This window comes from Carcharodon carcharias, chromosome 16 (genome assembly GCF_017639515.1).
Source record: "Carcharodon carcharias isolate sCarCar2 chromosome 16, sCarCar2.pri, whole genome shotgun sequence".
In the NCBI taxonomy this organism is placed as follows: domain Eukaryota; kingdom Metazoa; phylum Chordata; class Chondrichthyes; order Lamniformes; family Lamnidae; genus Carcharodon; species Carcharodon carcharias.
This window is the reverse complement of record NC_054482.1, coordinates 60030461-60046010: the sequence shown is the minus strand read 5'-3', so window position 1 is coordinate 60046010 and position 15550 is coordinate 60030461.

The window sequence follows — 15550 nt, the reverse complement described above, 5'->3', positions numbered from 1 at the left end:
TACAATGGAAATCATCATGCAAGTAACAGAAAACTAGTCATTTTAGTCTGACCCACTTTTGTCTGTCCCTCCTCATGCATTGCAAACATAAGCCCAGATTTTCACCATGAAGTAACAGCTATCCATCCTGACAAAATAGTGCCATAGGTTGTCATGCATGGGGCATAGGGAGTGTGGGGGAATGGTGAGAGGTGAGGACTGTTTTTTGTTTTAATCATTTTTTTAACTGAATTTCAACAAAGTGCTAGAGCACAGAGTCAGGCCTTCTGCCCAGCCCACCTCTGCATGCTGCAGCCTATGCACTCGTTCCAGGACCGACAGGCCCAACTTCTAATCCAGCCCACTCCCCCAACCCCCAGAATGAAAATTGGAACTACAGGTCGTCATTTTTAAAGATGGGGTTTGCAGAGTTGGGAATTCTCTCATCTCTGCGCACCTGACCAGAGGGCAAAAATCTAGGCCATAATCTTTAAAGCATTCAGGTCTTCTAATGGTATGGCTGTAGGCTGTTATTGACTGCTCGTCTGGGGACTGCTCATTCCTGGGCTGATGTTTATTCTCCGGAGAATGTCATTGCCATGGCAAATGTTGCTGTTGTGGTAATTGTTGTTACTGATCTGTTGTCTTTGTCGGGAAATGGTTAACTTCTGGGACTGATGCTTGTTTAGTTCCTTGTGGGGTTGGTAAAATCACATCTTCCTCATCAGCTGTTTACTGTGAAGGATTCTCCAGTTGCATGTATATGTCTGTGGTTACAATGATACATCTGGTTGTTCGCTTTCACTGTGTACAATCGAAGTGACAACTTCTCTATACAGTTCCCAAGTTGCCAAATTGGCTGACTTTTCTTGAGGATGTTGAATGTTTGAACTCCTGGTCTTGGCTCTGTTTTGAACTGGTTCTCCAATTTTCAGTTCTGGCAATGATTTGACAGCTTTATCAAATTTGACTTTGTCATTTCACTTTGATGTTGTCACTCACTCCTGTTACTACTTCTGGCTTCAGTAGTTTTTAGCTATTGGAGGAGTAATCCAGGTGTGGCATGACATTGGTCGCCAATCCGGGCTCTTTCCATACCTTCAGGAGGTATGTATTTCCACTCTAGGATAACCTTGTACATATCTGTACTGGATGGACTAGATTTTTTGATGATCCCTTTGGTGATTTTCACCACTGCCTCAGTCTTTCCATTTGACTGGGAGTTGTGTGAAGATGATGTGAATTTCCTAATCATTTATGGAATGCCTGAATTCTTCACTTGTGAACTAAGGGCTATTGTCACTCATCACTCATCACAATGGTGGGAATGTCATGATGACTGAAAAGTCCTTCAGGCATTCTACAATCTCAATGGTGGCCATTGACGTCAGCTTGTCTAACTCCCAGTAGTTTGATTAGTAGTCAACAATGATGGGATAGTCAGTTCCAGTTAGAGTGAAGAGATCCACTCCAAGCTTTATCCATGATCTGTTTGGGATGTCATGAGTCATAAGTGGCTCTTTGGCTTGCTTAGCTTGATTTTCATTATAAGCACTGCACTGGGTGAAGTGATCCTTAATTTCATTACTCATATTTGGCCAATAGAGCAATTCTCTTGCCTTCCTTAGACTAGACTCAATTTGAAGAAGAGTCATATTGGACTCGAAACATTAACTCTCTCCACTTCTCCCTCCACAGATGCTGCCAGACTTGTTAAGTTTCTATTTTATCCAGATCTCCAGCATCCATAGTATTTTGATTTTATATTAAACTCAATTCATTGATTGCTTGCATGGATGAGCTTCACATCTCTTTTCTCATCTCCTTAGGAATAATGACTATTTCCTTTGTACAAGGTACCATCTTGGGCAATCACTTCACCTCTGTATGCCCAATATTTTATTATAGCAACTGTTGTGTCCTTAATGGTTTCAAGGCATCCTTTCATCATTGCTTCCTGCAGCACTTGGAGAGTTGCATCTGGTCGCATAGTTTACTTGATCTGAGCAAGAAGCTTGTCTGTCAGATTCAATGTCTCTTCTGGGTTGATGGTTTCCAGAGCATGTTGTGCTGTTGCCTCTCATTGAATCTGGAAGGTTTCGCACTCTGTACTAGCATCATCAACTTCCTTTAAAGGTAGTGCAGCTCTTGACAGCATGCCAGCGATGTACATCTGCTTCCCTGCTTGTACTTCACATCCAAATGAAATCTTGGCAGTAACCAACTTTATAGGCTTGCTTTTCTTCTTCCAGCAAAACACTTGTGCACAAAGTGATTCAGCTTCTTGCATTTAGAGCACTGCTTTCCCCACCTGTTCCCTTTTCATCTGCATGGCTTCCTCTGCAATATTAACATTCAGTGCCCTTGGTCTTTCCGCTGGCCCTTCTATAAAATTTCTTCCTTTTCTCCACTGTCTTGTGCTTATAAGGCCTGAACTACCTCTTGGCATAGTGCAAAGCCCCTTCAGTTCCCCCATTCTCCAGCTGATGGTTAACAACCTCAGAGCTTCTGCACATCTCAATTACTTTCTTGAGAGTAAGGTTCTCTTCTCTCAGCAGATGTGCTCTCATGGCAGGATCTCTTATTCCTAAGGCAATCCTATCCCTGATCAGATCATGCTTCAGTTGCTCAAACTCACAAGATTCAGCTAGACATCTCGGTGCAGTCACATACAGAACATTGCTCTGCCCCTCTTCCTCTGCCCTCGCGTTGAGCGTTCATAAAAAATATGAATAGAGCGTTCAAAGTGGATTTTCAAGGCCTCCAAAGTTTCACAAAACTAGCTTTTCTGTCCCTCAGTGAGGTCCAGTGCAATACAGCTTGTGGCACTGTTTCCCCAGCACTGATAACAGGCTTGCTGCTCTTATTTGGTCAGGTTTCCTGTTTAATTCTGTGGTAATTTTATAGTTTTGACATTGAGACTGGAAGAATTTCCAATTTGTTTTTAAATCTGCCTTTATCTCCATCGAAGATACTGACAGTATCTGGAATATTCAAAGCCATACTGACTCTTCCAGTGACCAACGTTCTGTACAAATTTGCAGACTGAAGTTTTAATTATTCTCTGCTGTTTCTTACAGCTGCTGGCTGTCTTGCAGGAAGGATGTAATAGCTCTGGAAAGAGTGCAGAGGAGGTTTACAAGAATGTTGCCAGGGTTAGAAAAGTGTAGCTACGAGGAGAGATTGGATAGGTTGGGTTTATTTTCCTTAGAACAAAGAAGGCTGAGAGGTGACTTGATTGAGGTGTACAAAATTATGAGGGGAATAGATAGAGTCGTAAGGATAAAATTGTTTCCCTTGATGGAGAATTCTAGAACCAGGGGACATAGATTCAAGAAAAGTGGCAGAGGGTGTAGGGGGGACATGAGGAAGAACTTTTTCACGCAGAGGGTAATGGGTGTCTGGAATTCACTGCCCAAGTTGGTGGTAGAGGCAGAAACTTTAAACTCTTTTAAAAAGTACCTGGATCTGCACCTTAAGTGCTGTAAGCTGCAGGGCTATGGGCCAGGTGCAGGAAGGTGGGATTAGAAAGGGCACCTGGGTGTCCTCAGGCTAGCATGGACAAGATGGGCTGAATGGCCTCCTTCTGTGCTGTAACTTTTCTATGGTCTATGGTCTATGGTCTTACAGCTATGGAAATCCACTCTATTTCAGCTTCATACTCCTGACACCATGGCCTGAATTTTCAGCTCAGCAGTCGGGCGCAATCGGCGGACCCGGGAGCAGTCGGGCCTCCAACCGCGATTTCACACTGACTGACCAATTAACAGCCAGCCAGCGTGAAACACGCACTGATACAATCAGTGCTGCCTGGGTTGGGGGCGAGAGGAGGGTAAGCGCTGAAGTCAGCATGGGTGCAGGGGAGCGTGGAATGAAAGCTCCCTGAAGACAGAGAGCTGAGGAATTTTAAATACAAAAAAAAAAATTTAAAAACCGGGAAAAAATGCCCGTGCATCAGAAACAGTCACCTCAACATATAGAACATGAAAATTCTATCTAAACATTTTTTTAAATTTAATGATGGAAACCTCATCCCACAATTGGATGACATTTCCTAAAAAATGAAAAAGCCACCTGGCTGATTCACCCGCCCGCCAACCGTAAGGCTGGACGGGCAGTGAAAAATCCCAGTTAATTGCGCCATTAAAGAGCTTAATAACCCTCTTAATTGTCAGCGAGTGCGCTTCCAACTTTAGCGCTTGCCTGCCGATCAAAGTATCATGCGAGTGTGCAATGACGTTTCACCCAATGTCATCACAATCTATTTCATGCTCGAGCGTGTCAGGCACACACCCGCATGCCAAGCGCAAAAATCTGCCCCAAGTGGTAGCTGAAATGGCTTCTCCTCGTCATTAAGGATGACATCAGAGGTCACATGACGTTGTCAAGCATATGGCAAGCTACATTGCACAAAGGCACTTCTCCAAAAAACTTTCTTATTCTTGTACTCCAATCCCCTTGTAATAAAGGCCAACAGAAAGCAATTTGCTTTCCTAGTTGCTTGCTGTATCAACATACTAACTTTCTGTGTTCCTTGTACACATCTGTCTGTTAAAGATAGATTTTGGAAGCCACATCTGGGCCCTGTTTTTGTTTCTTGTCATTGATTTAGTAGAACCATTGACCTCTCGGTTGTCCCTCCCCTACTCTGCTCCACTCACAATGAGTCAATTGCTGTCGTTAATTGTAACAATTCCGAGAAGAATCCGCAGAGCTGAATTCTTGGCTGTACTCTCTCTCACAGTATGTTTTCTTTCACTTATTAATTCCACTGGGGCAGGAGTCTTTTGTTCAACTTTGCTTTATATTCTTGAGATTGAACAGTTATATGAAAGAGATTTTCATCACCCCATGACTGTAATTCCTGATTCAGTTGCAAACATTTTGCCATAGGGGTGGAACATATCAGGTGTGACATTGAGAAATACAATACAAACAGATGAACGTGAGCAGCAATTTAATCTGCTTCCCCTTGTTCACCAGGCCCAATCATAGAGGTTATCAACTGAAGGAGAATTGTCCGTGGATCAGTTCTCTATCTCTGTGTAGTTCAGGGCGAGGAACAGTTCCTTCACTGTCACTGGGTCAAAATCCTGGAGCTCCCTAACAGCAATGTGGATATACCTACACCACATGGACTGCAGCAGTTTTTTTTTGCAAAAATATACTTTATTCATAAATCTTCAAAAACATTTCGAACCATTTCAAAACACCATTACAAAAATACAAAAAGGTTCAACTTTTACAACATGAAACACAAGGTGTATCAGAAAAATCAATGAATATTTCAATCATTGGCAGACATACATTTTAATCTGTACAGCCTGAGGGGCTCTTTACAGTTCCCAGCCCCCCAGTGCACTGTGGCAGAAAGGTCTTAGGCAGCGACCCTTCCCCATTGCGCCTTTGCGGCGGCTGCCCCAAGCTTAACTGTGTCCCTCAGCACGTAGTCCTGGGCCTTGGAAAGTGCCAGTCTGCAACACTTGGTCGGGGACAACTCTTTGCGCTGGAAAACCAACAAGTTTCGGGCAGACCAAAGAGAGTCTTTCACCGAGTTGATGATCCTCCAGCTGCAGTTGATGTTTGTCTCGGTGTGTGTCCCTGGGAACAGCCCGTAGAGAACAGAGTCCTCTGTCACAGAACTGCTCGGGATGAACCTCGACAGCAACCACTGCATCTCTCTCCAGACCTTCTTTGCAAAGACACAATCTACAAGGAGGTGAACAATGGTCTCTTCCCCACCACAGCCACCTCGAGGGCAACGTGCAGAGGGGGTGAGACTCCTGGTGTGTAGGAAGGATCTAACAGGGAGGGCCTTTCTCACCACCAGCCAAGCTACATCTTGGTGTTTGTTGAAAAGTTCTGGTGATGAGGCATTCTGCGAAATGACTTTGTCAGTCTGCTCAGGGAACCATCCCACAGGATCCACCCTCTCCTTTTCCATCAGGGCCTTTAAGACGTTACATGCCAACCACTGCCTGATGGACTTGTGGTCAAAGGTGTTTCTCTGCATAAATTTTCCCACGATGGACAGGTGGTACAGCACAGTCCAACTACTTGGAGCGTTCCGCAGCCTACACCACATGGACTGCAGCGGTTCAAGAAGACAGCTCACCACCACCTTCTCAAGGGCAATTGGGGATGGGCAATAAATGCTGACCTAGCCAGTGACATCCACATCCTGAAAATGAATTTTTTAAAATCCATCTACAAGGCTACGGACCAGGTGCTGGAAGGTGGAATTAAAATGGACAGCTAGTTTTTTTCATTTTTCTTTTTCAGTCGGCACAGAAATGATGAATGGCATTTTTCTGTGCTGTATGTAAAACCTTTAACACTGAAGTTCCCAACAGGGCCACCAGATGGCAGCATTATTTGGGATCTGATTACTGACTTTAAACACGAGCTTTTTATTTTGTGTGAGCCTTCTTTGGCAGACCCCTTGAAACCTTCTCATGGACCCCTGGTTGAGAAATTCTGCTTTATAATGTTTACTTCATTAATTGAGTAAACAGCCTGCTAGAAAAATAGCAACAACAGCAAACTGTTTTTGCCATTTGTCCTTCAGGCTTTCAAGCGCAGTTTGAGAAAAATATATTAAATATTAGGCAACTTTTTCACATGGACATACAAACCTACTGCATAAACTTTAGTTATTCGAAAACTAGGTAAAGGGCTACAGTTCATAATACAGGACATCACAAATGTAGAAAAAGTGGAAGAGAAGGTAGAACAAAACACTGAGGATAATTGACACCCGACTTGTGTTTTAAAATCCTGTAAATTGTTTGAGGCAGGAATATTTGTCTGTATCTTCCCATCTAATGTAGCTTTATGATGCATAGACTATACAGAACCGAAACAGACTATTTGATCCAATCAGTTCATTAATATATCATAACCCTCTGCATGAGGACATGGCTGTCATTAAAGTTCTCCTGCTTTGATGAAGGGGGAGAAATGACTGGATCAAAGGTATGTATGTGAATTGCTTCAGTTAATGAAGCATAGTAAAAGGAATGTCCAGAAGCAGGGGAATGTCAGGAGCTGTCATGGACATAAGGCATACTTTTCAAATCAGCACATATCCAGAACACAAAGCAGCCCACTCACTTGTTGGTGGATGTGTCACGCAGCATACAGATCTAAGGAACATGATATCAATACTAGGGGCACCTTAGTTTCACGGTCATTGGCCCAAAACAAGGACGTACTAATCCTCCTCCATCCCTAAAAGCAGACACCAACAACCAGCAGCAATCCACCTCACTTTTTGTTCCTACTGAAGCACCATTAAGAAGGTTGCAGAGCTGGGAAATAGAAGCTGTGTAGTTTACGTTGTCAAAGGGGAAATCCCAGAGTAAAACATACTGAACATTTCCGTGCCACTACTGTTAGGATGTGCCAAATTTGGCTTAAGGTGTCATGACACTTCATTTAGGATCACACTGAGATAGCTGGGGTAAACACTGTTGTATGCATGGGTCCTAAAGTAAGACTCTGGGCGATGGCTCTGGGAATGTTTGATGTGGCCAGAGTACAAGGAAAATATGCCTGGATGTTCCAGACACTTGCAGATTACAGCATGCCACTGTAATGTTTAAGTCAGACCTATGCCATGTAGAGGAACACTGAGAACGCATTACACCTGATGACCAGCTTCTTAACCACAATGGCGACGGGGGCGTCGTTCTCATATGCCTATTTTCTGTTCCACTGTGGCTACATGCTCCTTACAGTTTTTGGCGCACTCCCTGGCCCCTCCAAAACATATTCCCTGCACCTTCAGGTAGTCTAATCTGATGATGAAAGAGACAAAGGATCAGTCAGCCCAGTTCCCAAAGAATGCTGTACGACAGGAGCACTAAATAATGAAATTTACCCAAATGTGTTTCAATATAATTTACATCACAATACTGTGCAGTTTCAAACATAAAAATATGCCCATCAATATTTCATGAAGACCATTCGATGAACATAGGAACAGTAAGAGAAGTCGGCCATTCAGCCCTTCAAATCTGTTCTGCCATTCAATTAGATCATGGCTGGCCTGCACCTCAACTCCATCTACCTGCCTTGGTTCCATAATCCTTCAAACAATTGCCTAAGGAAAATCCATCACCCTCAGAATTTACAATTGACTGAGCTTTCTGGGGAAAAGAGTTCCCGATTTCTGTCACCTTTATGTGAAGACGTGTTCCCTGACATCACCCCTAAATGGCCCAGCTCTAATTTTAAGGTTATACTTCCTTCTCCTGAACTCCCTCACCAGAGGAAATAGTTTGGGGAAGAACGTTATTTGTATAACTGTGCATAGACTTACCTTAATTCCATGGGGACAGGCAGTGCTGCAGATCACTATTTGCTCAGCCCCACAAATTTTGCCCCCTTTGTCTCTTATCTAACTTGTCAAATATTTTAATTATTTTAAACTTATGAAATAGATCACCCCTCAATCTTCTATTCTCAAGGGAATACAAACCTAATGTTGACTATCTATCTTCAAAATTTAACTCTTTTAGCCCCAATATGACTTTAATGAATCTGTGCTACAACCTTTCGAAGGCCAATATGGCCTTCCTAAGGTGCAATGCCCAGAACTGAATGAAGTAATCAAAATGAGGTCGAGCTAGAACTTTTTAGGACTGTAACATAACGTCCACCCATGTGTAAGCCAGCCTCCTTAAGATACAGGTTAAAATTCCATTAGCCATTTTGATTATATTTTGGTAGTTAATGATTTCTGTACATTGAAATCTAAATCTGGACATCTGATGCTCTTTAACAGTTCCCAGATTCTCACCTTTTAGAAAATGCTCTGATTTGTCTTTCTTGGCTCTAAAATGGATTATGTCACACTTCCTCACACTGAACTCCATCAGTACAGTTTTGCCCACTTATTTAATCTATTATGAACATGTACAAACTTTTTCTCTATTTATGTGATGTACTGAAACACTTAACTTGATGTCATCAGTAAACTTGGATATCTGGCTCTCCATTCCTTCATGTATAAGTATAATAAAACGCTGAGGTCCTTGTGCAGATCCCTGAAGAACACCACTAGTCAGATCCTGTCAATTTGAGTACATTTCATTTATCCGTACTTCTTGCCTTCTACCTCCTAATTCCCTACCCATGTCAATAAGTTGCCTCCAATTCTATGTTCTTTCATTTTTGTTAACACTTTCTTATATGGAAATTTACTGAATGCTTTCTGAAAGTGCAAATGAATAACACCCAGATACACTTCTTTTTTACCATGTTCGTGAAGAAAACTGAATAAGTTTGTTAAATATGGAGTAGATGTTACAAACCAATGCTGGCTCGCTCCTCAATTTATATCTGATCAAGTGCTCAGTGACTGTGTCGCCAGTGGACAATTCTGCAGTTGCAGAATTAGATCATATTGAGATCATGACAATCAAATATATTTCACAGATTAATAGTCTGAGTGTGCCATAGTTCTTAGAATGGATGTCTGTAGTATAATAGCCCTATATGTCTCAGCCACTGAGTACATTCAGCCTCCCCCTACTCATATTGATTGGATGGCCCAGCTGCAGGTGCAACATATTTATGGTTTCTTACATGTGCAGACTGTAATGGTTATTACTTTCATCTTGCAGCTATTATTTAATTTGTGCCAAGAAGAATCAGCAGGAATACAAAATATTTAGGAACAAAAATGGCCTAACAATTACATCCTCTTTAAAATTTCTCACCATATCCCCTGATCATTCCTCCTTTTTGGAGAAACAACACTAATAGAAACATAGAAACAAAGAAACTAGGACCAGGAGTAAGCCATTCAGCCCTTCAAGCCTGCTGCGCCATTCATTATGATCATAACTGATCCTTTATCTCAACGTCATATTCCCACTTTCTCTCCATACCCCTTGATGCCCCTAATATCCAAAAAATTATCAGTTTCTTTCTTGAATAAACTCAGTGACCCGGCCACCACAGCTTTCTGTGATAGAGAATTCCACAGGTTGACCAGCCTCTGAATGAAGAAAATTTTCCTCATCTCAGTCCTAAATGGCCTGCCTCGTATCCTGAGACTGTGGTCCCTGGCTCTAGACTCCCCAGCCAGGGGAAACATCCTCCCTGCATCTAGTCTGTCTAGTCCTGTTAGAATTATATACGTTTCAATCAGATATCCTCTGATTCTTCTAAACTCTAGTGAATACAGGCCCAGTCAAACCAATCTCTCCTCATACGACAGTCCTGCCATACCTGATCGGCCTAGTGAACCTTCGTTGCATTCCCTCTATGGCAAGACCATAAGACATAGGAGCAGAAATTAGGCCATTCGGCCCATCGAGTCTGCTCCACCATTCAATCATGGCTGATAATTTTCTCAACCCCATTCTCCCGCCTTCTCCCCGTAACCTTTGATCCCCTTACCAATCAAGAACCTATCTATCTCAGTCTTAAATACACACAATGACCTGGCCTCCACAGCCTTCTGTGGCAATGAATTCCATAGATTCACCACTCTCTGGCTAAAGAAGTTTCTCCTCATCTCTGTTCTAAAAGGTCTTCCCTTTACTCTGAGGCTGTGCCCTCGGGTCCTAGTCTCTCCTACAAATGGAAACATCTTCCCCACGTCCACTCTATCCAGGCCTTTCAGTATTCTGTAAGTTTCAATCAGATCCCCCCTCATCATTCTACACTCCATCGAGTAGAGACCCAGAGTCCTCAAACATTCCTCATTTGGTAAGCCTTTCATTCCTGGGATCATTCTCATGAACCTCCTCTGGACCCTCTCCATGGCCAGAACATCCTTCCTGGGGCCCAAAATTGCTCACAATATTCTAAATGTGGTCTGACCAGAGCCTTATAAAGCCTCAGCAGCACATCCCTGCTTTTATATTCTAGTCCTCTCGAAATAAATGCCAACATTGCATTTGCCTTCCTAACTACCGACTCAACGTGCAAGTTAACCTTAAAAGAATCCTGGACTAGGACTCCCAAGTCCCTTTGCACTCCAGATTTCTGAATTCTCTCCCCATTTAGAAAATAGTCTATGCCTCTATTCTTCCTACTAAAATGCATGACCTCACACTTCCCCACATTGTATTCCATCTGCCACTTCTTTGCCCATTCTCCTAACCTGTCCAAATCCTTCTGCAGCCTCCCCGCCTCCTCAATACTACCTGTCCCTCCACCTATCTTTGTATCATCTGCAAACTTAGCCAGGATGCCCTCAGTTCCTTCATCTAGATCATTAATGTATAATGTGAAAAGTTGTGGTCCCAACACTGACCCCTGCGGAACTCCACTAGTCACCAGCCGCCATCCTGAGAAGGACTCCCTTATCCCCACTCTCTGCCTCCTGCCAGACAGCCAATCTTCTATCCATGCTAGTACCTTGCCTCTAACACCATGGGCTCTTATCTTACTGAGCAGCCACCCGTGAGGCACCTTGTCAAAGGCCTTCTGGAAGTCCAAGCAGATAAAATCCATTGGTTCTCCTTTGTCTAACCTACTCGTTACCTCCTCAAAGAATTCTAACAGATTTGTCAGGCATGACCTCCCCTTGATGAAACCATGCTGACTTTGCCCTATTTTACCATGCACTTCCAAGTATTCTGAAACCTCATCCTTAATAATGGACTCTAAAATCTTACCAACAACCAAGGTCAGGCTAATCGGCCTGTAATTTCCCGTTATTTGCCTCACACCCTTCTTAAACAGGGGGGTTACATTAGCGATTTTCCAGTCCTCTGGGACCCTCCCTGACTCCAGTGATTCCTCAAAGATCACCACTAATGCCTCCACTATCTCTTCAGCTATCTCCTTCAGAACTCTGGGGTGTAATCCATCTGGTCCAGGTGATTTATCCACCTTCAGATCTTTCAGTTTTCCTAGCACCTTCTCCTTGATAATGGCCACCATATTCACCTCTGCCCTCTGACTCTCTTGAACTTTGGGGATGTTACTCATGTCTTCCATCGTGAAGAATGATGCAAAGTACCTATTCAGTTCCTCCGCCATTTCTTTGTTCCCCACTAAGTGTATCCTTTCTTAGGTAGGGAGACAAAAGCTGCATGCAATACTCCAGGTGTGGTCTCCCTACTTCTGAACTCAAGTCCTCTTGCAGTGAAGGCCAACATACCATTTGTCTTCCTAATTGCTAGCTGCACCTGCCTGTTTACTTTCATTGACTGGTGTACAAGGACACCCAGGTCCCTTTGTACATCCACATTTCCCAATATATCTCCATTTAAGTAATGCTCTGCCTTTCTGTTTTTCACATTGAAGTGTATAACTTCACATTTATCCATGTTATACTGCATCTGCCATGCCCACACACACAACTTGTCTAAATCAACCTGAAGCCTCCTTGAATCCTTCTCACATAGAAGAGCATAAGATTGTTTAGGTACAGTTAAACTATAAAGCTTAACAGTTATGTTTTGTTTGGCAGCTGGAAGCTACTGAATACACCATGCGTTTACTTAGGTATGGGGCTGAAATGGATATGACAGTAGCACAAAATAAGCTGATAGCGAATCAGCAAACTGTTTTGCATCACGCCTAATTATATCCTAAATCCTGTACTACTTTCATCCTTTATGACAAAAGATTGCCTTTAAAGTAATCTTTAGAAAGTGCATTTAAGCATTGCTAATGGTGTAATATACATCTGTGTGTATCATTATAACCCACATTCCTTGCTCATATTTTTTGTTATGAAAGTTTTAACTTTGTCGTTTAAGGTTGTGAATTAATAACGCCACAGTGCTCAGCAAATTATTTTCCTGTAAATTGTCACCTGACAGTAGTTTCAGTCAACAAACTTTATCTTGTCGAACTGCTTCAAAATGAAAATAGATCAACTTCATTTATTGCAATCAAATCAGTTTTAATTGTACTATCGAGTTCTTACTATAGATTAAACCTGTCAGATGTTGAAAGCACTGTGGCATCGACTATCACACTCTTCTCAAAACTACACAAGAAATGGCATTGGGAAAAAATAAATCATAGACCATGTTGTGATAATCAGCTTTTAATATTTCCTGTTTTAATGTTTTCATTTATCATAATGCAAGAATCTGGCAGTTCTAACAATGTCTGTTTTATGTATTCGATGAGAAATTTACTGAACAAAGTAAAATCAGTCAGTATTTAATATATCAATCTGTTTGGCTTTCATTATTTGTTTCTCACATGTGTGTTACTAGTTTTCTTTTTGCTTTGATAAGCAGTATTTATTCTGTTGCTGTGTAGGTACAGAATTCAATACAGAAAATTTATGATCAGTAGGAAAAAAGGTGAAATTTTGTAGGATTACCACTTTCTTATCCTTATTTTAAAATGATGAGTTAAAATACTTGTGTTATTTATACATGATGCGTGTCTAACACAAGAAATTGGACCAAGTTCTCCTATTGGTAAACGCGCAGCCCATCCTATAGCTAGGTCTCATCTTGCAGAGGTGGCCAGTTCAGCCTGGGCTAACCGCTTGGTGGTGGTAGGAGGGGCAGTTCCATGGCTGTAGTGCTCTGGGCTCATTGGGGAGGAAATAAATTGACCAGAGTTCTCACTTCTGTCATGCTGGAAAGTCATGTGTATGGATCTTAGATTTGGACAGTATCAGGCTGTGCCATAATTGAATAGTAACCAATCATTCTCCTTCAAACTAATACCCCTGAACCTATGGAGGAGCAGGTTAGAAAAGCATTTTGGTAATGCTTGTTCCCAGTGAGGAATCAGACAATTGCATTGTATGACTGTAGTGAAACAAAAAAGACAAATTAACTCACTTGGAAGAGCAAATTTAAACTGTGAGAAACAAACGGAAGACAGCAAGCCTAATGAAAACTGGAAACAGCACAAGTCATTGTCGGGAACTGGAGCCTAATAATAAAAATTAAGAATCATTATAAGCATTAAGAGTACCAAGACTGAGTCCTGAAAAGAAAGTAGACAAGAGTCGCAAAGAACGGATCAGAACTGGAAGTTCAGAATCTAAATTTATGTTCACTGGGAAAATAATCAAGCAATACAAGAGAGAAATCAAAGTATAAGCTATTTATGTACAATCTAGATAAAAACTAAGTAAAAGAAGCCATGAAAATTTAAGGAATAACATCTGCACACTTTGGGGTATATTTTAAGTTTAAAAAGAACAATGTATTTTCAAGGCTGCAATAATCACAGTTTAGGAAAAAATAATTTAACTTTGCTTACAGGGGAAATTATAGCCCCTAGTGTTCTCAAATTACTTAAGGCATATGTTAAGTCAGTTGAAGTATTCAAAGGGAATCAATTGCTCATTTTATGAACAGTAGTGGGAGGTAGATTATGGATAGAAAAAAAATGCAGATTACATCATGAAACAAGACTTCAATTCAGAATGGGCGAAATTCCCATTTACCATTTTTAAATCCAATGCGCTATAAAAGGAACAAAAGTGCTTTTGCTATTCATTGCTAAAACTAAGATTTCATTGTGGTGATCCACTGAATGCAAACAAGAAATCACTGGTGGCCATGCCTTCAGCTGCCAAGTTTAATTCTAAGCTTCAGAATTTCCTCTCTAAGCCTTCCTTCTCCTTTAAGACACTTTTTGAAACCTTCCTCTTTGACAAAGCTTTTTGTCCCCGTCCTAATGTCTCCTTATGAGGTTCTCTATCAAATTTTGTTTGATAACGCTCCTGTGACGCACCTTGGGATGTCAAAGGTGCTCTATAAATGCAATGTGTTGTTGTAAAACACAAGCATTATAGGGACTGCACTAACAAGAAGCGGATCACTTAACACCCCACCAGCCTCCGCATTCAAAGGACCATCCTCCGCCATTTCCGCCAACTCCAGCATGATGCCACTACCAAACACATCTTCCCTTCACCCCCCCTGTCGGCATTCCGTAGGGTTCATTCCCTCCGGGACACCCTGGTCCACTCCTCCATCACCCCCTACTCCTCAACCCCCACCTATGGCACCTCCTCATGCCCACGCAAAAGATGTAACACCTGCCCCTTCACTTCCTCTCTCCTCACCGTCCAAGGACCCAAACACTCCTTTCAAGTGAAGCAGCATTTCACTTGCATTTCCCCCAACTTAGTCTACTGCATTCGTTGCTCCCAATGCGGTCTCCTCTACATTGGAGAGACCAAACGTAAACTGGGCGACCGCTTTGCAGAACACCTTCGGTCTGTCCGCAAGAATGACCCAAACCTCCCTGTCGCTTGCCATTTCAACACTCCACCCTGCTCTCTTGTCCACATGTCTGTCCTTGGCTTGCTGCATTGTTCCAGTGAAGCCCAACACAAATTGGAGGAACAACACCTCATATTCCGATTAGGCATTTTACAGCCTTCCGGACTAAATATTGAATTCAACAACTTTAGGTCTTGAACTCCCTCCTCCATCCCCACCCCCTTTCTGTTTCTTCCCCCTTCCTTTTGTTTTTTCCAATAAATTATATAGTTTTTTTCTTTTCCCACCTATTTCCAATATTTTTAAATATTGTTAAATCTTTTATGCTCCCCCCACCCCCACTAGAGCTATACCGTTCTTAATTAGCACATTTGTTTAGATAATATCACCAACTT